General features: G+C 38.2%; 1 protein-coding gene across 6 annotated transcripts in view; it reads right to left on the bottom strand.

Annotated features, from left to right (window-relative positions):
• Positions 1 to 22373, bottom strand: part of Rad54l2 (RAD54 like 2) — a 103178-nt gene that overhangs the window by 64636 nt on the left and 16169 nt on the right. Inside the window, exons 1-2 of one of the 6 annotated variants that reach the window (XM_010625374.1) lie at positions 11903 to 11938; positions 4704 to 4868 (exon numbers count right to left, since the gene is read on the bottom strand). The exons of 4 other annotated variants lie outside the window; for them this stretch is intronic. The gene's annotated coding sequence lies outside the window, so the exon portion shown is untranslated. Of the gene's footprint in view, positions 1 to 4703; positions 4869 to 11902; positions 11940 to 22373 lie in introns of those variants that run through there. One more of the 6 variants, XM_010625376.1, reaches the window with a different exon arrangement.

The following is a 22373-nucleotide window of genomic DNA, read 5'->3' as shown; positions in this document are numbered from 1 at the left end:
AATTCTTGATTTACTGTACAGTACATAACTGTAGTTTTATGTTGTTATATACATTACAGTACTTATGTGAGTTATGCAATACAAGCAAAGCCATCAAGTTGGAGTTTCCTTTAACCACTTCTTTGTTCTGAATATTGTAATGTATATACCATATACAGTTCCTCATTTAGCAACCAATTCATTTAACAACCCAGTCAAAGGATCTGAACTCAGTCATTAAACAAGGACTGTACTACAAAGCCCCCTGGATTCTGCTTATCCAGGTAAGAGTAGAGAAAAAGCAGGCTGGAATTTCTGCTTTCAGAATCCCATACTAGAAACTGTGAGCTGTTTTTTCTTATTATTTCCAATTACTCTCCTAACTTCATTGCTTGTCAGCTATTTCATTCTTTGACTTTGTGAGATAATAGGCTTGGGATGGGTTTATGAATTTGTACAGTGTTAACTGTTTCACCATTACCCTGATTTGCTTACCGCATGTTGTATATATGTATGGCTTTATCACATTATACTCATAAATATGTAAAATTATTATGCATCAATTTTTAAAAATTAAAACCATAATAATAGTACCCAGAGGCAGGCAGGTGGCACATGCCTATAATCCTAGTTCTCTGAGAAGCTAAGGCAGGAAGACACAAGCTCAAGCCCAGCCTGGGCAATTGAGCAACTTGATATCACCTTGTCTCAAAAAAAGTAAAATAAAAGAATGGCTGGATATGTAGTTAAATGTGAAGGCCCTTGATTTAATTTCCTAGTATCACAATCCCCCTTCAAAAGAAAGAAAGAGTATCCAGACTATCCAACTCCCACAACAGAGAAGAGATTGGACAGCAACAGAGTTCTTTAATCCCACAAATTTGAATTTTTTTCTTTCATCTCCTTTCCATAGGTCACCAAATTACAGAGACAATGAACTTTCCTCTCAGCAATATTTGAATCACACCAACTACTTAAGAGGTACATTTCACTGTTAGTGATCTTCAAAAAAGCAACAGTGAGAACATGGCAGAGGAAAAGGTGGTCAGGGTGCAATGGCAGAGACAAAACATTCCATTTCTATGGGACTCCACCCACAGACATATACCTTCATGTGTGGCTCAGCCTTTCAGAATGCAGAGAAGGCATCCCTGATTCAGGCACTTAGATTTTTAGGAGACATGAGGGGGAAAGCTTGCAGGAACAAATGGTATCTCCCTATTTGTTCCTCATTCTGTGTGCAACACTGCTTCAATCTGTAAGGGTCTCTGCATCTCACACAGAGAGGCCGAAAAGTGATAATGGGTATGCTGCATTTTCATGAGAATGGTGCTCTCACAAGCAAACTCTGGGCATGGATCTTCATTTAAATGAAACTGGAGAACTAGTTATTCAAAGGAATTCTAAAGAAAACCATTATAAAAGCAAATAGTCAACTTCCAAGCATTTTATTAAGTCTACAGTTTAATATACTGAATTTATTAAAAGGAGGCTATCATTATGGAGAAACACAGCTAATTCCAGCCCAGCCCCTCCTGGCAGGCTTGAGAGTAAGGAAAAGGTTGTTCTACCCTGCTAAATTTAAAAACAAAGCACCTGCCTAATGAGTGGTGCCAGTAATCCCAGCCATTTAGAAATCTGAGGCAAGAGGATAAAGAGTTACAGCCAAGCCTGGGCAATTTAGTATGACCCTGTCTCAGAATTTTAAAAAGTGGCTAGAGAAGTAGGAATTAGCACGATGAGTCAGTGAGAAGGGCCTGAGTTCAAGCCCCAGTACTGCCTCCCCTCAAATAGAAGTAGCAGCCAGGCATAATGATGCACACCTGTAATCTCAGCACTTGGGAGGCTGAAGTAGGAGGACTGCCATGAGTTTGAGGTCAGCCTGGGCTACATTCAAGGCCAACATGAACTACACAGTGAGACCTTGTCTCAAAAAAGAATGACATTCCTTTGAGACTCCATAAAAAAGCAAAATGCCCCTTTTGTCCAGGGCTGTCTATGGAGTGGCCAACTTTTCTTTTTCCTGGGGCTGGATGTCTATGCAATAGCTAGCTCTGCTGTCCTTTCTCTGCGCTGCTGTATCCACAGATCAGGCAGGTTTAAGGCATAACTGACCTACCTACTATGCCTATAGCATAGCCTGCTATACTTCTTTTCTGTAATAAACTTTCATCTTAACTTAATCATAATCAGTCCGTGTATAATTTCCGCCTTTTTTGCTTGCATTTTTAAAAAATTAATTTTATTGGCACATTCTAGGTGTACAATATAATGACATTCATCATTGGAAATTTGTACCTTTATATAATCTATCTTGGTTCTTATTTTTTCCCCGTTCCCCTTCTCTCAACCCCTCCCTATTTACAAAGACTTTGTTTCCATTCTTTCATATTAATTCCATTTCCTTCTTTCATTTCTGCAATCCCTTCCACTTCCCCTTTGGACCTTTTCTTCCTATTTCACAATATGTCTTATGCCTTCTGACCCTTACTTATACTTTCAGTTTCTCACATCAAACTATTTGGTATTTACACGTGTGTCCTATTTATTTCACTTGAGTATCACCTCAATGTGCATCCATTTAGCTATAAATGTCTCTAATTTCTCATTCTTTATGGCTGAGTAGCACTCCATTTTATAAAAACAAAAACAAAAAAAAACACAATTTCTTTATCCAGTCTCCAGTTGATGGGCAATTGGGTTGTTTCCAAGTTCTAGCTATTACAAACTGTGCTGCTATGAACATGGGTGCACAACAGTACCTTTTCACTGAGCTACATCCCTAGCCCTTTTGATTTTTTAATTTTTGAGACAGGGTCCCACTAAGTCTCTAAACTGCTCAGGAGCTCTAAATTGCAATCCTTCTACCTCAGCTTACCAGCGTGCTGGGGTTACAATCATGCACCACCATGCCTAACATGATTTCCATCTTACGTGAGGCAACTACCCACCCTTGTTGGTGACAGCAATAGACACACATTTGCAAAATCAGTCAAGAAATCTGAATTATAACCACAGTTCCATGGGTAACTAGCTGCATGTCTCTGGGCAAGTCATTTCTCCTCCAGCTTCAATTATGCTTCTTATAAGAGAAAAGGAGAAAGATGGTTTTGAATTAATCTTCAAAATCTCTTCCATATTCTAAGACAGTGCTCTCAAAGGATCTTCTATGAATTACTAGGCACATGAGACCCTTTAGAGGGAGCCATAAAGTTATGAAAATCATGCATACATTTGTGTGGGGGTTTCCTGTTTGTTTTTTGAGATAAAGTCTCACAATGTACAGTACTCTAGGCTGGCTTTAAACTCAGACTTGCAGTCCTCCTGCCTCAGCCTCCCTGTGTACAGGATTACAGATGTACACTACCATACAGAGTTTAAAGAGCCTTTCAAAATACAAGACAGATCAATGGATTTATATGGAACAGAATACAAATAATAGTTCCTTGACATACAGTGATACCTCAGTTGTCAAAAGACCGTAAGCTCAAACTTTCCACTATTCAAACAGCAAAGTTTGTGGGGGGGGGATCTGCTCAGTGTTCATAACTTGGCTTAATAGTTGAATTGAAAATCCAACTTGAAAAAACCTGTATGGGCCAAGACACGCCATGTCTCATCACAGACACAAAGGAATGATGCTTCAGTCTAAGTGCTATTCTCACTCAGACAACATATTGTACTTGTGTTAGTGTGTTAAAACATGCATCATTGTGCTTTTTTTTTCCCACTTTAATTGTGTGAAATATAGTAACATCAGCACCAAAGAAAATTAGTGACAGCAGCAGTAAAGCTAAGAGGAAAACTATAAGAATCACAACAGAGTCAAAGACATCATGGTAAAATTTGTTAAAGTCCTGAAAACTGCATTTATAAGTGTAATTTTTGGGCCTCAGAAGCCAATTACACTGCTACCTCAGTTCACAAATGCTTTTCTTTTCTTTTTTTTTTTCTGGTACCGGGGACTGAACTCGGGTCCTTGCGCTTGCAAGGCAGGCTACCGAACCTCTGAGCTAAATCCCTGGCCTGACAAATGCTTTTCTTGCAAACAGTTTGGTTTGCAAACAGAAGTGTTTGGCAAATTTTTGTTTTGGGGGTTTTTTTTTTTTTGTTTGTTTGTTTTTTTTGTGTTTTTTTGAGACAGGGTCTCACTATGTTGCTCTGGAACGCAATGTGCAGCCCAGGCTAGTCTCGAACTCACGGCGATCCTCCTGCCTCAGTCTCCAGAGTGCTTGGATTACAGGCATGCGCCACCATGCCTGGCAAAATTTTGTTGGTGAACTCTGCATCAGGTAACAAACACAACCATGGCCATCTTTCCTGCATGAAAACAAATGTGGCCATCTTTTCCAGAACTGCAGAACAAATTAAGTTTGTGAACCAAGGTACCACTATATTTGGTTTTCCATTATTTCTAATGGGGAAAAAATATATTCAGTTCTGAATTTTTTGGCGTTCCAACACAACTTTGGAACGAATTGGATTAAACAACCAATGTATCACTATACTTTCTAATTCCATATTGCAATTTACCTCTAAGAAACCACTTGTCAGATCTAGAATACAATATGAAAGAATATACACAATTTTCTGAAAAGGGTATTAAAACACACCAGTTTCTATAGAAACTGGTTTTTCTTCATGTACTTCAACAATGCAATAAGTAAACAACAAAACAGTTACAACAGACTAGATTTTAAAAAAAGAACTATGAATCCAACTACCTCTATTCAGCAGACATTTTCAGATGTGAAACAATTCTGCTCTTCTATTTGCTTTAGAAAATAGTTATTTTTCCATTTAAAATGTTTTTCATGGGAGCTGAGAATGCTGCTTGGTGGTACAGAATGTCTCTACCACACATAAGGCTCCAAGTTCAATGCCCAGCACTGGAAAAAAAAAACAACAAAAAACTGTTACCTATACACATGAGGTATAGCTCAGTAGCAGAATGCCTTCTTAGTAGGCTAAGGTGCTGGGATCCAGTCCTAATTCCAAAATAATACTACCAATAACAATACTACTAATAATAATGTACTTTATGTTAACATAAAATGAGTTTAATTACAGCTAGTATTATCAGATAAAATCTACAGTACAGCAAATATTGGTGGATAAAATCCAATTATTCTTTTGAAAAATTGCGATAAGATTTTTTTAAAGCTCAAGAATTATTATTTTAAGGTAAGATTCTATGATCTAGGGTCTCCTCCCTGAAATTTCCAGGTATTACAAAGAAAAACTGTTTTTTTTTTCCTTTTCCTTTCTTTTCTTTTTGTTTTGTTTTGTTTTTTTGGAGGAGGGGGCAGGTATTGGGAATTATTGACCAGATGCTGGTCTTCACACTAAGCTACTTTCCCAGCCCTTTTTATTTTTATTTCCATTTATTTATAATTTTTTCTTTTTTCCCACTATAGGCCTAGGCAGAACCTAAAACTTGCTCCTGCCTCAGCCTCTAAAGGGCTGGGATTATAGACATGTACCACATGCTAGCTTAAAACCAGAATTTTAAAAATGTAATAGGTAGAAGGCTAAGTTGTATGAACATCAAAAAATATTATCTCTTAGTGTATTCAAATAAAAAACTATAGATTAATCTATGTATTAATCACATGAGATTTTCTTGGGTTATTTGGTAAATGTAATTAGCCATCAAAGGGAAACTTTCTCAATGACTGAAGTTAATACTACATTTGCAAAGTCAGATTTTTACTTTCATAATTAAATAACTGTTCCCCTACCTCATTTAAAATAGCCACAAGGAGCCGGGGATTTAGCTCAGTGGTTCCGCCGCCTGCCTTGCAAGCACAGGGACCCAAGTTCAATCCCCAGTACAAAAAAAAAAAAAAGCCACAGGCTTAGGTTCAATGTGTTCCCCTACAAAGCTCCCCTGGCTTAGGCCCTTTATCCAAGAGGTCACTGAGCAATACAACCCTGCAGAATCAGTCCTGGATTTTGAATGAGCAGGAGTGAAGTTCTAGAAGGCCACTGTGAGGGCAGCAAGTGACCTCCTTTCCCCTGGAATTATGGATAGCGACGGGATGAAGAGGATGGGAGGGGGCAATTGGGTTGAAAAGATAGGAGCTAATTCAGGCACAGGCAGTTTTGGCTATGAGAAGCTTGTGACACAGGCACTACTGCACGGTCTAATATCCTGGACTCTGAAAAAGTTGCAAACACACAAATTAAAACACCAGATCAGGATAATCTTGGCAAAAAGAGAGGACAAGTAAAATCACTGAGCACAGGCATAAGGCAGGAATAAAATAAACTCTGGACTTCTGGGAAGATGGCGAAGTGGTGAAGAGCAGGGAAACAGCCTCTCGGAGGTTTGGTGTCCAGACACTGGAATACAGCAACGTGAAGAAGAGAAGGGGTGGGGGAGCAGGTCTCTGGGATGTAGCAACCATTTGAAGTGAGAACTGAAGCCAACGAGGAGAGCAAAGAGAGAGACTTTAATGAAGAAGAACATTGCAAGGGGACACCTTCTCCCTGAGCCCTGACTTGCTGTCTGGGAAAGGTAGCTCGAACCTGTCGAAGCACAGTGACTACTGACAACCCCCAAGGCCTCCACCAAGAAACACATCAGTGGAATGGAGCAGTGGACTGCAGTGACCCGTGAGATATCCCCAAGGAGAGGGCAACTGGCTGGTAGCCATCTTGGAGAAAGGACAACTGAATTCAGAACTTAGTGCAGCCTTGGGTTAGCTGCATCAGGGTGAGGTGGAACTGATTTCAAGTTAGGAGGAGGTCAAGGAGCCAAGTTCAAGGAAGTATGTTGTTGCATGCTAAACAAAACAGGTTCCAGCCTCACAGTTACAAACCAGCCCGAAATTTAGAATTGAAGGTGCAGGCTTGCAAGGATTATCCACTACTCCAACATACATCTTACAGCTGACTTGTTGGTATTAATCAACAGGATCTGGACTGTCTGCCCAAGTTGTCAACCAGTGACAGCACAGACACACCTTGAAGTAGACTTTTTTTTTTACTGCTAATTTTCTTCTTTCTTTTCTTGCTTTGTTTTCTTTTTTCTTGATGGTTTGTTCTTCTTTTTTTGTTTGATACTAGGTATGGAACTCAGGACCTTGCACTTGCAAGGCAGGTGGCAGAACCACTGAGCTAAATCCCCAGCTCCCTGTTCTTATTTTTATATAAGAGTGAACATTGTTTCTAGTTTATTTTGTTGCTGTTGTTCTGTTCTTTTGTTTTTATTTCTTCCTTCTCTCTTTCCCACCTTTCTTCACCAGTTTACAAAAGGCATAATCTTCCTTTGCTCTCCAGCCTTGCTTCTAATCTCTTCCTTACTTTTTTCCCTCTTTTGACTTGGTCCTCCCCTGTGCGTAAAATAGCCATAATGAGGATATATTTACTATATATAATTTTTTGGTTTTAGATCTTGATATACAACCACAAATCTAGTTCATACAGTTAAAGGTGACAAATTAATACTTACCACATTTTGTCATTTTCTAGGCTATATTTGATGCTATCATTGGTTCTGATTACACTATTTTAGCAAGATGACATAGTTGTTCTAATTGGTTGTTCTTCCTGCTGTGCCCAGACTGAGAATGACTAAGAGTCACAAACAATACTATACACCAGTGCCGAAGAACCAAGGGCTAGGCCAAATAGGCAGCAATTTCTCATCCCCAATACACTGAATAGGCAAAGTCCTGAAACACTCAAAACTCAAAAGCCAGCTAAACCTGGAAGACATCTCTGAAAAATAGTCATTTCCTAAGAGTTCTAAATACTAGCAACGAAGCTACTTGCCATAAGCAATTTACAAGCGTCAATCCAGGAATTAAACTAAAAAAAGAAGAAAAGAAAGAAAAAGGAAATGAGAAGACACTTAAGCAAGATGCAATCCCAAACTTCCAGCTCACAAAAGGCAAATACAAGAGACAATGAAGTGGAACAATTCAAAACCCACACACCTGGACTCTATGAAGTGATAACAGTGGAAGTCACAAAACATATGAATGAGGCTCTAGAAAAACTAAAGCCGAAATAGTTCTCATATAACTTCAGAGATGGTGAGCACAATGGAAGACATGGGCAGTGACTCTAGAGCAGATACAGATTTTTTAAAAATACAAGAGTTAGGAAAATGATGCAAATTGAATACTCAACATAGAAAAGAAATGGAATCCATGAAACAGATGTCCAGCTTAAAAATTCCATTTAAAGTATACACAGCAGAATGGGCCAATGTGAGGACAGAAAATCAGATAAGTCAGGGTTGAGGTTACTGACTACAAAAAGAAAGATATCTTAAAAATAGCAAAGGACCACAAAAAAAAAAAAAAAATCCAACAGATACTAGATGATGCAAAGAATAACAAGATGGATAGGAATCAATGAAAAAACAAGAGATAGCACAAACAATATAAAAAAACCACGTTAGAGAAAAGAAACATCATCTATAAAGGAAAGCCAGTAAGAGTCACAGCAGACTTCTCAACACAAACCCTTAAATAAAGAAAATCCTAAAAGAAAACTTCCAACTCAGATTGCTATACCCCACAAAATTATCTTTCAAAATTGATGGAGAAATAATATATTTCCACAACAAAGAACACCTGAAGAAATGCATGACCACCAAACCATAACTCCAAAATGTTCTGAAGGACAAGTCTAGAAAGAGATAACCAGGACTGCAAGTCCATGAACTCAAACAGAATGAATCTACCAGGCAAGGCAAGAAATTAAATTGGGGAAAACAAGAATCAAGAACAGGAAAAAACATGACAAAGATGAATCATACATATTAGTTATAACCATCAATGTTAATGGCTTCAATTCACCAAGCAAAAGAAACAGACTGGCAGAATGGATCAAGAAGCAAGATCCAAAAATATGCTACATACAAGAAACACATTTAATTCAAAAACAAATTCATAGACTGAAGGTTAGAGGATGGAAAAATAATACTCCATGTGAAAGGAAATCAGAAAAAAGAAGAGGTAGCTATTCTATTTGCAGACAAAGTGGATTTCAGGCCAAGACTGATTAAGAGAGACAAAGAAGATCATTATATCCTTGTAAAGGAAACAATCAATCCAAGAGGAAGAGATAACAATCATAGATTATATGCACCACATGCCAGCACACTTAACTAAAACAAATTATTGACATGAAAAATCAAATGAGCACTAATTCAATTGTAATGGGGGACCTCAATACCCCACTGATCACAAATAGATCAACCAGACAAAAAAATCAACAACAAAATAGTAGAATTGAACCAAACTTTTCAACAAATGGACCTAGTAGATGCCTGCAGAGTGTTCTACCCAACAACATCAGAATACACATTCTTCTCAGCTGCAAACAGGATGTTCTCCAAAACAGACCACATATAGCTCACAGAACATGCTGAAGTAAATGCAAAGGAACTGAAATTATCCCATGCATATTATCAGACCATAGTGCATTGAAACTGGAAATCAATGGCAAAAGAAACCACAAGAGCCTCATAAAAACATGGAAATTAAATAACACCCTCCTGAACAACCAATGGGTCACTGATGAAATTAAAGAAGAAATCAGTTTCTACAATGATAATGCCAATACAACATACATCAACTTATGGGGGACAAAGTCCTACAAAGAAAATTTACAGCAGTGGATTTGCATGTCAGAAAAACAGAGTTAGTTCAAATAAACAAGCTAATGTTGAACCTTAAGCTTCTAGAAAAAGAAAAACAAGTCAACCCAAAGCTCACATAAGGAAGGATATTATAAAGATCAGAGCAGAAATTAATGCAATAGAGACTAAGAAAATACAAAGACTCAATGAATCAAAGAATTGGTTCTTTGAAAGATTAAACTAATTGACAAACCCTTAGCCAACCTTATTAAAAAAAAAAAAAAAAAAAACAGAAAGAAATAAGACTCAAGTTTGTGAAGTTAGGAATGAAAAGGGTAAAATCACAACAGACCCTGCAGAAATCCAAATCATTGATACCTACTACAAGAACCTGTATTCTAAGAATATAGAAAACACAGAAGAAATGGACAGGTTCCTAGATACATATGAATCACCAAAGGTGAATCAAGAAGATATAAAACTTCTAAATAAACCAGTATCAGCCAATGAAATTGAAGATATAATTAAAAAACTACTGACAAACTGCAAGGCTCTGATTGATTCACTGCTGAATTGTATAAGAAACTTAGAGAAAGCATAATATTACTGCTTCTAAAACTCTTTAATGAAATTAAAAGGGAAGCAGTACTCCCAAATTCATTCCTGAAAGCAAACATTACCTTGAGAACAAAATCAGAGAAGAATCTACCCTTAAAAAAAAGAGAACTACAAGGCCAGGCATGGTGGCGCATGCCTGTAATCCCAGCACTCAGGAGGCTGAGGCAGGAGGATCGCTGTGAGTTTGATACCAGCTTGGGCTACACAATGAGTTCCAGGTCAGTCTCAACTACATAGTGAGACCCTGTCTCAAAAAGCCAAAAAAAAAAAAAAGAAAAGAAAAAGAGAGAATTACAGGCTGATCTCCCTAATGAATATAGATGCAAAAATCCTCAATAAGATACAATGGACTCCAGTTATGATTGGATTGACATACAAACAACTTGGGGTACAACAAGAATTTTAGTTTTAACTTATGAGCAAAGTCTTGATTTATGACCCACCCAAATGCTGGCTGCTTGTGCTTCCAAGATGGTCTCAGATACAGATTTAAAACCTTAAAGAGTTCTGAAGCTGGGGATTTAGCTCAGTGACACAATGCCTGCCTAGCAAGTGCACGGTCCTGAGTTCGATACCCAGTACAAAAAGAAAGAAAAAAAAAAAACTTAAGAGTTCTGGAAGGAAAATTACCACATCCTTTCCTGTGTGAGGTTAATTCAGAAATCCTGGGACAGCGTCTCTCTAAAGACACTGAGATCTGCATGTATGAAAGTGTGGCCTAAAATTATAGAGGAGAGAGACTTTGAAGTCTGTGTAGAGGACCGGGAGCCTTTAACTGACCAACTTGAGTTACAAACAGCCCTCATGAACGAAATGAATTTTTAAGTCAATGATGCACTGTACTGAATGCAGCAAATCATCAAGATTATACACCATGACCAAGCAGGATTCATCCTACAGATGCAGGAATGGTCCAATATAGCCAAATCAATAAATGTAATACAACATATTAACAGAGCCAAGGACAAAATCTGTATGATCAGGGGCAACCACTTTCCGGTCCCCCTTCTGTCTCTCTTAGACAGAAGCTTTCTTTCCCTCAATAAATTTTTCCTACTCTTAACCTCCATTGTTCCTAGAATTCATTCCTCAATTTTAGAGAACATGAACTCGTGTTTCGGGTATCTAGCAAGTATGGAAGTTACATCCCCCTGTATCATTTTGGAGGTCTTCCACCAAGACTACTGAACAGAGTTTGCAGACCAAAACTAGGAGGTTAAGAGGACTGCCAATATTTTGGCCCTAGCCCCTCAAGGTCAAAAAGATTCAGGACCCAAAGGAACCTTTCCTACAGGACCTTACATCTTTGAGGCGCCAAACTCCAAGCAGTCATACACATGGAACCAATGACAAATGTGCTAGACTTCTTTTATCGGAATCCACCAGATCAACCTTGTAAACAGTACATAACTGCTAAACTATACAATATGACTTCTATGTTGGATTCTGAAGTCCCTTGGACCTTCTCCTTATCCTCTTTGTGGGCTATATTCATAACAATTTTGCTGACCATATAATTTGGCCAATGCATTCTTTACTGTTTCTTTAGCTTTGTCTCCTCCAGAATTAAAAGCTATGCAGCTACCAAGATGACAATGCCTGGCACCTATGGAAGGCCTTAGATAGACCCTTTGTAGAGTAACTCTAATTGCTGATTATAAACAACTACAATCCTATTCAGCTGGAAGTAGCCAGAGCTGTCTTCACCTTCTGCCCCCTCACAGCAGTTAGGGGTACTTCTTCAGAGAGGGAAATATTGCAGATAGGTGAGTTAATTAGATATCTTGTAGGCAGTTAGACAGGGCTGTCCTCAAGGAGCCAACACAGCAAGGATCCAACCTGGAACACAATAAAGACACATTCACTGAAGGCCAGAATTGTAAAAGGAGAGAAACTACTATATCCTATATCCTTATGCTTACCCTGTGGATGAATGCCTGTGATTGATATTCTAAATAGGTATCAATCACCTGGGTGGGAGGCCAAGGTCTTAAACCAGCCTTTCCAAGAACTATCCCTGATCCCCACCCTTACTGAAAATCTTTGTATGCTTGCTATGGGACTTGCTCTCACCCATTTGACCCCCATTTAATCAATATTACCTGGGTGACTGATACTTGTAATCTTATTGGTTGGTCATCGTTTTGCCCTACCTCATGCCCACCTTGTAATTTTCCATTAGGTTTTATAGTTTTGTCCCACTTTGTACCTGCCTCACTAAATGGCTTTGCTGTATAAAACAACCCACTTTCCAGTCCCCGTCCTATCTCTCTTAGACAGAAACTTTCTTTCCCTCAATAAATTTTTCCTACTCTTAAAAAAAAATTCCATATGATCAGCTCAATAGATGTAGAAAAAGCATTTGACAAAGTCCAATATCCATTCATGATAAAAACCCTACAGAAATTTGGTATAGATGGTCTTTATTTCAATCTGATAAATGTCATCTATAACAAACTAACAGCCAACATCATATAAATGGACAAAATCTGAAAGCTTTCACTCTAAAATCAGAACAAAACAAGAATGTCCACTGTCACCATTCTTATTCAATATAGTTCTGGAAACATTAGCCAGAGCAATTAGACAAGAAAAAAAAAGTAAAAGGAATAAGGATAGGAAAGAATGAAGTTAAATTATCATTATTTGCAGATGACATGATACTCTATATAGAAGACCCTCAAAACTCCACCGAAAGACTTCTATATTTAATAAACAAATTCAACAGCATAGCTGGATACAAAGTCAACACAAAATTCAATAGCATTCCTGTACACAAATAACAAACTGAGACAAATTTAGTGAAACATGACCTTTCACAATAGCATTCAAAAAAATTAAATACTTAGGAATCAGTATAACACAGGAAGTAAAAGACTTCTACAGTGAAAACTACAGTACTGTGAAAAAGATCAAAGAAGATACCTGAAAATGGAAAGATACTCCTTATTCTCAGATAAGAAGAACCAATATAGTGAAAATGGCCATACTTCCAAAATTGTTAAACAGGTTTAATGCAATTCTGATCAAAATTCCAACAGCATATCTCACAGAATTATAAAAAGAAATACTCCTAAAATTAATTTGGAACCAGAGACCTACAATAGCAAAGGCAATTCTGGACAACAAAAACAAGGCAAGATCATCAAAATTCATGACCTGAAACTATACTACAAAGCTACTGTGATAAAAGCAGCATAGTACTGGCAAAAAACAGACCCAGGGATCAATGGAACAGATTAAAAGATACAGAAACAACTCCAGACACAGCCACCTTATCTTTGACAAAGGAGCAAATTACCTTCACTGGAAGAAAAACATTCACTTTAATAAATGGTGTTGGAAGAAGCAGCTGTCCACATGCCGAAGATTAAAACTAGACCCATATTTTTCACCAGGCACTAAACTCAAATTAAAATGAATCAAAGATCTAAATATTAAAATAGAAACATTAGCCAGAAATTTAACTCAGTGGTACCATGCCTGTCTCGCAAGCACAAAGTCCTGAGTGTTCAATCCCTGGTACCAAAAAAAAAAAAGGAAGAAAGAAAGTTGTAAAATAGAAACATTAAATTTGCTGGAAGATACAATAGGCAGAACTCTTGAAGAATTGGTGTAGGCAAAGACTTTATGAACAAAACCCCACTTGCCCAGGAAATATCACAAAGAATCAACCACTGGCATCTCATTTTATTAAAAAGCTTTTTCACAGCAAAGAAAGCATCAACTGAGTGAAGAGACAACCCACAGTGTGGGGGAAAAGAATTTGCCAGCTGTTCCTCAGACAAAGTACTAATATCTAGAATATGTAATGAACTCAACAAAATCAGACCCCTCAAATTTAAAGACCCAATCCAAAACTAGGCATTTCAAATGAAGAGACACTTAGATGAAGATGTAGAAATGGCAGGTAAATATATGAAAAAATGCTCAACATCACTGGTCACTCAACAGATGCAAATTAAAACAACACTGAGATCTACCTTACTCAGAATGGTAGGTGAAAACTGGACTCACAAACTTGCCCTCTTTGTGTGGATGTGGTCCATGCTGGAATAGTCTCTAAAAGGATTTATGTAATCTAACAATCTAACTAGATTACATATTTCAGTATTACCTTTCAGAACTGGGGATTGAACCTATAGGCACACAACCACTGAGCTACATCATCCCCAGTCTTTTTTTTTTTTTTTTTAAGAAAGTCTTGGTGAATTACCCAAGCTGGCCTCAGACTTGCCATCCTTTCTGCCTCAACTTCCCAAGTAGCTGGGATTATAGGCCCATTCTGTTCTGTCTTAGATACACACATTGCTTGGAGGCACAATTTGTTTTCTTTTTTTGTACTGGGACCTTGTGCTTGCAAGGCAGGAGGCAGAAACACAAGCTAAATCCCCAGTCCCCTGCAGGCACACTTTAAACCAGAGTTACGTATATAAGCCTGTCCTATATCTCTCTCTAACCCTGGAAAGAAATCCTGAACAAAAGAATGATATCTGAAAATCAGCAAAGACAAGTGAGAAAGAAAGTATACATTTAACCAAGCCAAAGTAATGAAACAGAAATGTCTTCCTTCAAATATATTTCTGTAACTTCTCTGGGGGAAAGCATACAGAATCTGGACAAAACACAGGCTATATGTTTTCCAAGAAAAAGGACCTGCAGAAAACCTCTATATGTATAAGTAGAAAATAATGGGTGCTAACACTTGGGGAAAGGGGGCATCTGTCAAAGACCAGAATATGACTCATATGTGCACACACATCCAGCCGTACACATCCACTCTTTAGAGAGAGGATATTCCATGGAACTAAGGCCTAACTTCACTATACTAAATGGGAGGTATAAAGATCAAAACAGCTCAGACAAGGATGGTACAGTCAAGAGATACCATCACAGCAGACAGATCAAAAGGCAAAGGCTGAAATGAACTTGAGAAATATTCTAAAGAAAACAGTACCCGACAATTATTTTGGAGAAAGAAAGATCAAGTGGAAAGGTAGAAAAACTAGCCATTTAACTGGTCCAAAGCCTAAGCACTTTTTATATAAAGGCACTGTACCAGGTCAAAACTTAAAAACTCAGATGTAAAAGTAAAACAAGAAGTAATCAAACTAACTCCAAAAATATCATTTTGGACCTTATTTGAATAAAACAAGTCCGCCTCATTTAAATAAATACCAAACGCTAAGTCAAATATAGTCATAAAATTATATCAATAGAAAAATGAAAGATCGTACTACTAATGCATTTTCTTTCCCATTATACTAATCACTTTCTCACCTGATCCCCTAGTACCTAAGTATACACATTTCTAAGTATACACATTCATCCTGGTACAATAAAAAGTGCCACCACCTACGACAGGTACCACCTAGGGCTCCAGGCAAGGCTGTATCTTGGAATTAAACCTCTAAGTTCTGCCTCACCAGTGTTCAGTATGCCAACCTACAACATGTGGAGTGTTAAGATTTCCGTGGTCTTTGTGATAAACAACTTAAAAAAGGAAAGGTTTATTTTGGCTCACAGTTTCATTCCGTGGTCAGCTGTGGGTAGAAGAGGAGGCAGATCATGGTAGAAGGGTGTGGTAGAGAAAAGTATCTCACTTCACAAGAGCTAGGAAGCAGAAAGAGGGAAAAATGTATGCTTGTGATGCGCTTCCTCCAGCTTTTGTTTTATTCATGCCCCTACTACCCACATTGTCGATGGTGCCACCCACATTCAGGGGAGGTCTCCCCCTAGTTTGTTGACCTACATGCCAATCATTTCTGGAAAAGCCCTTAGGGACACACTCAGAAGTGTATGTTACTAATTTCCTAGGCACTTCTTAATCTGAAGGTGACAATTAAGATTAACCATCATAGCTGGCAACCACTGTCTAAAACAATCTAGTAGAGTCAAAGTGAGGAAAAGGTTAAGTGAAGAACAGAAATGGAAAACCAAGAGACCACTGCCAAATCTCAAGGACAAAGATTCCACTCCTACATTGGAGCAGGAAGGTTAACAAGGTTCCAACCTGTGGTCACTCAGTCAATAAATAGTGAAACATTCTTGTGATCTATTCTAAAGTGGACATTTCCCTAGCACTGTAGCCAAAATAAAAATATCTGTCTAAAAAAGGGAAGGAGAGTGATAGGGAAAGGATGGGATGATAAGCTAATCCTCACTCCTGCTCACCACAGCATACAAGAATGAGGAGTGCAACTCACTGTTACATAACTGTGAGGCTGCCATTCAGACTAAGTGATAAGCTATTAAACACCCCACCCACCCACCGTCACTGCCAGAATCTCATCACCTCTTTTATTAAACACAGGAAAACATGGTCTTCCATAACAAACAATTCCAATAGGAAAGCATTTTCACATACATTCAAATATAAAGTTATTCCTAGATCTGTGGATATAGCTCAATCTGGAGATATAGAGCTTGTCTAACACACAGAGGCCCCCTGGGTTCAATGCCCAATACCACACACACACACACACACAAAAAAAAAAAGCTGAGGCAGAAGGATTGCTACTACTTCAAAGCCAGCCTGGGCTATATAGTGAGTTCAAGGCCAGCCTGAATTATGCAGCAAGACCCTGTCTCAAACAAAACAAAATAAAATTACATATTCTGAGTTTGGATAGGCTTCTAAAAAAATCACTCACATAAAAAGGACTCATATAGGTTTATAAATACCTTTAGCATTGCTGTTATCTTGATCAAGAACTATAAAATACATCTGACTTCAAACTTCAGAACTAACACAAACTAACTAATGCTTGAGAGAGAGAGAGCCTGGTGTGATGGTGCACGCCTATAAAGGGGGCTGGGGGAGCCCAGGAATGTAGCTCAGTATGAAGCCCTTGGATCAAATATGACTTAAAAAAAAAAAAAAAAGACTGAGAGGGAGTGTAGCACTTGAAAACTGGGTATCCCACAATCATGAAGGCAGAATAGCACAAGAGGAAGATTTCAATCAGAGCTCTAGAAACTAACTACTGTGTATGACTCAGCTTTTCCATTGCTGGGACAACAGTAGCCAACAACCATAATTTAAAAGAAGAGAAGTTTATTTGGTTCACAGTTTCAGGGAATTCAGTCCATCCATGGTCAGCTCTCTCCAAGGCAGAAACAAAAATGGTGGAACAAAGATATTTAGCTCATGGTGGCCAGGAACAGCACCAGAGAAGGAGAAGCCAGGAACCATATATGGTACCCAAAAGCAGGGCTCTATGACCCACACAAACACATCCAAAACTGTGCTTTTTAACGTCCTAGGTACCTCCCAAGCCAATCAACGTGCAATCTTACTTAGTTGAAACTAACAAGATAGCAATACAATGAAAAAAGAACAACTAACAAATTGAATTAGGATTCCCTGCTTTGGCATGTGGGCAAACAGGTGCTGCAAATCCTCCTACTGCAGAAAAACACCTAGAAATGTGGATAAAATATAATGGGCATCCCTTTTAAATACACAGTTGTGCTCACAAGAAGTAACAGAAATCCCCAAGAACAAAGAATGAAAAGCAAACTGAAAAACCAAGACTCTTAATTCTTTTTTTTTCCCATTAAGTTTATTGGTACTTTTTAGGTATACAGTACAATGACATTTATCATTAAGATCTTGTACCTTTACATGATGTATCTTGGTTCTTATTTTTTCTCCATATTCCTCCCCTCCCCATACCCCTCCACCCTTCCCTATTTACAAAGACTTTGTTTCCATTTTTTCCCTTTTTCATATTTTTTCTTTTGCCTTCTTTCCTTTCCCCTACCCTTCCCACTTCCCCTATTCCTTTAGTCCTTGTCTTCCTATTTCACATTATCAGTTATACAATTTGAACCTTATTTACACTTTTAGTTTTTCACACCAGAGAAACTATTCAGTATTTACACAAGACTCTTAATTCTTGACAACTGCCATTGCAACAGTTCTGGAAGAAGTTGCCAATCTTAGGGAAAAAAAATGAAAGATAATAGACAATGCCTGGCCTCAGAAAAGCTAAAAAGGGAGGACCATGATGTCAACATGAAGTCAGGACCTTGAAAACCTCTGCTGTCATGTAAGAGGAGACTCAGAAACATCTACTCACTAACACAGACAACACAAAAAACTTGAGTCAAAGCCATGAGTGATGGCACTATGGGAGGCTGAACAAAGAAGTTCACAAGATGAATCTCAGCCTGGAAAACTTAGTGAGACTTTGTCTCAAAATAAAAAATAAAAAAGAGTTGAAGTTATTATATGTACCTCAGTGTGAAAGTCCTAGGCTCAATTCACAGTCCAAAAACAAAACAAAAAACTTGTGTCAACTAGGTAGGAGGAAGAAAAGGTATACACAGTTGGAGCTTACATAAATTAATCTGCTTTCCAATCAGTTTGAGGTCACTTACTCACCCAGCCCAAGAAATTATCCTAAACTTAAGTGTGGACCCAGGCAAGCAATACAACTCGGTTGTCTAATAGCAAATACAAATCATCTCTGATATATACCTCAACCCAGGCCATATAAGATTTCATCAGTTAAAACCTTGCTGAAGATAAGCTCACAATCAAAAAATACAAACACGTGAGGGAGTAATCAAACAGAAGCAAGCCAACAGAATCAGATTCTTAAAATCTTCTGATAACAGAACTACCAGAGTAAAGGAGCGAACTGTGTGACTATCTCAAAAGATGCAGGAAAGGCTTTGATAATTCATAAATCATAAATCCATTCATGATTACTAAAGCAAACAAACTTAGCGAACTAAATGAAAACATCTTTCACAGGATGAAGAGAACCTACCAGAAACAACCACCACAATTAGTATGAAATGCTGGGAATGTACACTTTAAATTCATGAATAAGATAAGGCTGCATGCTATCAGTGCTATCAACATCAAATTAAAGATTCTAAATAAGACCCCCAAAGGCATAAAGACTAAAAACTGCCAACAGTTAAAGATCATATTATTTCAACATGGAAAATGTACAAACTATTAGAAATTCAAGTGAGTTCAGTAAAATGGTTGGGTAAAAAAAGCAATACAGAAAAAATTTTTATTTCTATATGCATATATATATATATATATTTTTTTTTTTGAGACAGGGTCTCACTACCTAAGATCCTGACCTTGAGCTTACTTCATAGCCTAGGCTAGCCTCGAACTTACAGCATTCCTCCTGCCTCAGCTCCCAAGGGCTGGCGTTACAGGTTTGCACTACACATGCCCAATTAATTGTGTGTGTGCGTGTGTGTGTGTGTGTGTGTGTGTGTTGTACTGAGGATCAAACTCAAGACCTTGTGCTTGTAAGGCAGGCATGGTGCCACCAAGCTAAACCCCGGCCCCACACCCAGTTAATTTTTAAACAATAAGTCAGATGTGATCGCTCACATCTTTAATATTTTTTTACAGGCTGATCTTAAGGTCACCTTGAAAAGCTTTTTGCATTGTCCTTACAAATAGAGTATAGTTTTATGTGTGTATTCCTATAGATATACACATAAAATAATTTCAAAAGAGTGTAATATTCAGAAGTTAAACCTCTCATGTGTTTTGCTGCTTGGGCCCATGTAGCAATTTTAAGAGGTTTGCAGCTTGTAACCTCTCTCTAGTCATCATTATCATTTCCAGTCAGTCTGTGGGAGTCAATTCTCTATAGCTTTCCATCCTTTTTTTTTTTTTTTCCCACAGAAGAGTAACCAACCTCTGTGGCTCTAGTGATGCAAACAGCACAAACCAACCCATCACCACCCACTCACTTACCCATCCAAACAACATCCCTGTCAATAGTCAAAAAATTATTTACATTTATAGGTTCTTTCAGTCATAACTATAACAGGATGGACTATATTCACTGCCTGTGAACTCACTTGCTAAGTAAAATAATGAGTAAAACTTAGCTATTTTAAATAATTTCTTACTGTATCTTGATCTTCTTTCATTTTGCAAAGTATACAGTTTAAGTAGGCAAAAATGTTAGAAGTAAATTTTATTGTATAGTTAGAACACCTCTGTACTGGAGATAGAAAAAAGGAGTCTTGGTTTTAGTGGGCTTAATGTCAACTAGTTAAGGAGACAATATAAGACTATATTTATTGCCAAGAGTGGTGGCACACACCTGTAACCCCAGCACTCAGGAAGCTGACGCTGGAGGAATCGCCATGAGTTTGAGGTCAGCCTAGGTAACTTAGTGAGTTCAAGGCCAGTCTGGACTGAAGAGCGAGACCCTATCTCACAAAAACAAAAACAAAAACAAACACTCTATTAAGTGCCTAATGAATGATAGTGATCCCCCATGCACCAGAGTTCAGAGAAGAAAGCAGTAGAGTCTGAGGCTTGGATGCTGTGGGAAGGCTTCTTGGAGGAGGCTTTGAGACAACAGGGGAGAATTAGACAAGTGTGGAGGGGAGAGGAAATTCCACACAACAGTTATGGATTAGATGTAAGGAGTGCTAAAAAAAAAAAGGTTTTTTACTTCTTTTTTTTAAGGCAGTGTCTTACTGTGTAATACAGACTGGCCTTGAAAATCACTATATAACCCAAGCTAGCCTTAAACTCTACAAACCTCCTGCCTCAATGTCCTGAGAACTAGGATTATGAGCATACACTACCACACTTGGCTAAACATCTACTACTGACCAGTAGTGGCTAGTACTGAAAATATACAAGTGAGAAGTTCTAGTTATAGAGTGATGACTAGATCTCTCCAGGGTTCATCCAGTCCACTGATACAAATATATAAACATACTCTATGAATAATTTGACAAGTACAAATAACTAAGCTTCCACTATCAACTGATGAATGGACAAACAACACATTCACAGAGAACAGTGATGGCAAACCTTTTACAGTTGAGTGCTCAAAGTACAACCCAAAACCCACTTATGTATCGCTGGTGCCAACACTGCAATTAAATCTGAATATTGAGGGGCTGGGGATATAGCTCAGTGGCACTGTGCTTGCCTGGCAAGTATAAGGTCCTGAGTTCAATCCCCAGTCACACACACACGCACACACACAAATACTGAGGTTTTAATTTAGAAAAAACAACTCATACATTAACACTTTTGTCTTTAAAAAAAATGAGTCATAGGTTTGCCACCACTGGAATACAGTATTATTCAGCAATAAAAAGGTATAAAATACATATGCTACAACATGGATGAAGCTTGAAAACATTACGCTAAGTGAAACAAATCAGTCACAAAAGGCCACATATTGCATAATTCCATATATAAGAAATATCCAAAATAGGCAAATCCATGAGGTTAGAAAAATTAATCGTTACCAAGAGATGAGAGGAAGAAACAGGAAGTGCTTGTGAAATGTGTATGGGTTTCTTTTTATAGTAAAAAAAAAAATGTTCTGCAATTAGTAATAAATGTTGCAAATCTTATATGAATGTGCAAAAAAAATCATTGAACTGAATACTCTAAAACTGAAAGCTGTGGTATGTAATTACATACCACATAGGAAAGGCAAGGATTGAAGAAGAGAAGTAAAAAGGAGGGAAGAAAACCAAGAAGGAAGGAAAAGGCAGAAAAGAAAAGACAGAAAAGGAGGAAGGCAAGAAGAAAAAAGAAAGAAAGCAGAGGGAAAGGAAAGAAGAGAGGTAGAAGAGAAGGAAGGTAAAAAGAGAAATACTAGGGGAAGATAGCAGCCTGGTGAGCAGCAGAGAAAGAACCTCTCCAAGATTTGGTGACCTGACAGTAGAATACAGTGGCATGAGGAAGAGAAGAAGGAGGTAAGTGGGTTCCTGGGACTCAGGAAGGATTGGAAACAAGAACTGAAGTCCACACAGAGAGTGGAGAGAGAGACTTAAATGAAGAAGAGGGAGATAACAAGCAGTGCCCTTTCCCAGAGCCTAGACTAACAGCCTGGGAACAGCAGGTTGAACCCCAGAGGTCTCCATGAAGAAATGCATCACTGAAACAGAGCAGTGACACAGCAATTGCAGCAGCTGGTGAGTTATTCAGGTTCAGATGTCACTCAGGAAAGGGTGACTGGCCAGTAGCCAAATTGAAGAGGGGCCAACTGAGCTCAGCAGTCAGAGCTCAGTCGACTCCAGGTCAACTCCATCTAGTGGCTCTTAGTGCTGCGGTGAGGGTTCTAAGTTCAAATCAACAGGAGGCCATGCAGTAGAGTTCACGAAACAGGAAGCACATGGACTATTGTAGGCTCAAGGAATCTGGGACCAG

This window comes from Fukomys damarensis, unplaced genomic scaffold (genome assembly GCF_012274545.1).
Source record: "Fukomys damarensis isolate Sample0158 unplaced genomic scaffold, DMR_v1.0_HiC HiC_scaffold_37, whole genome shotgun sequence".
NCBI lineage: Eukaryota > Metazoa > Chordata > Mammalia > Rodentia > Bathyergidae > Fukomys > Fukomys damarensis.
This window is presented reverse-complemented; position numbering and strand designations above follow the sequence as displayed.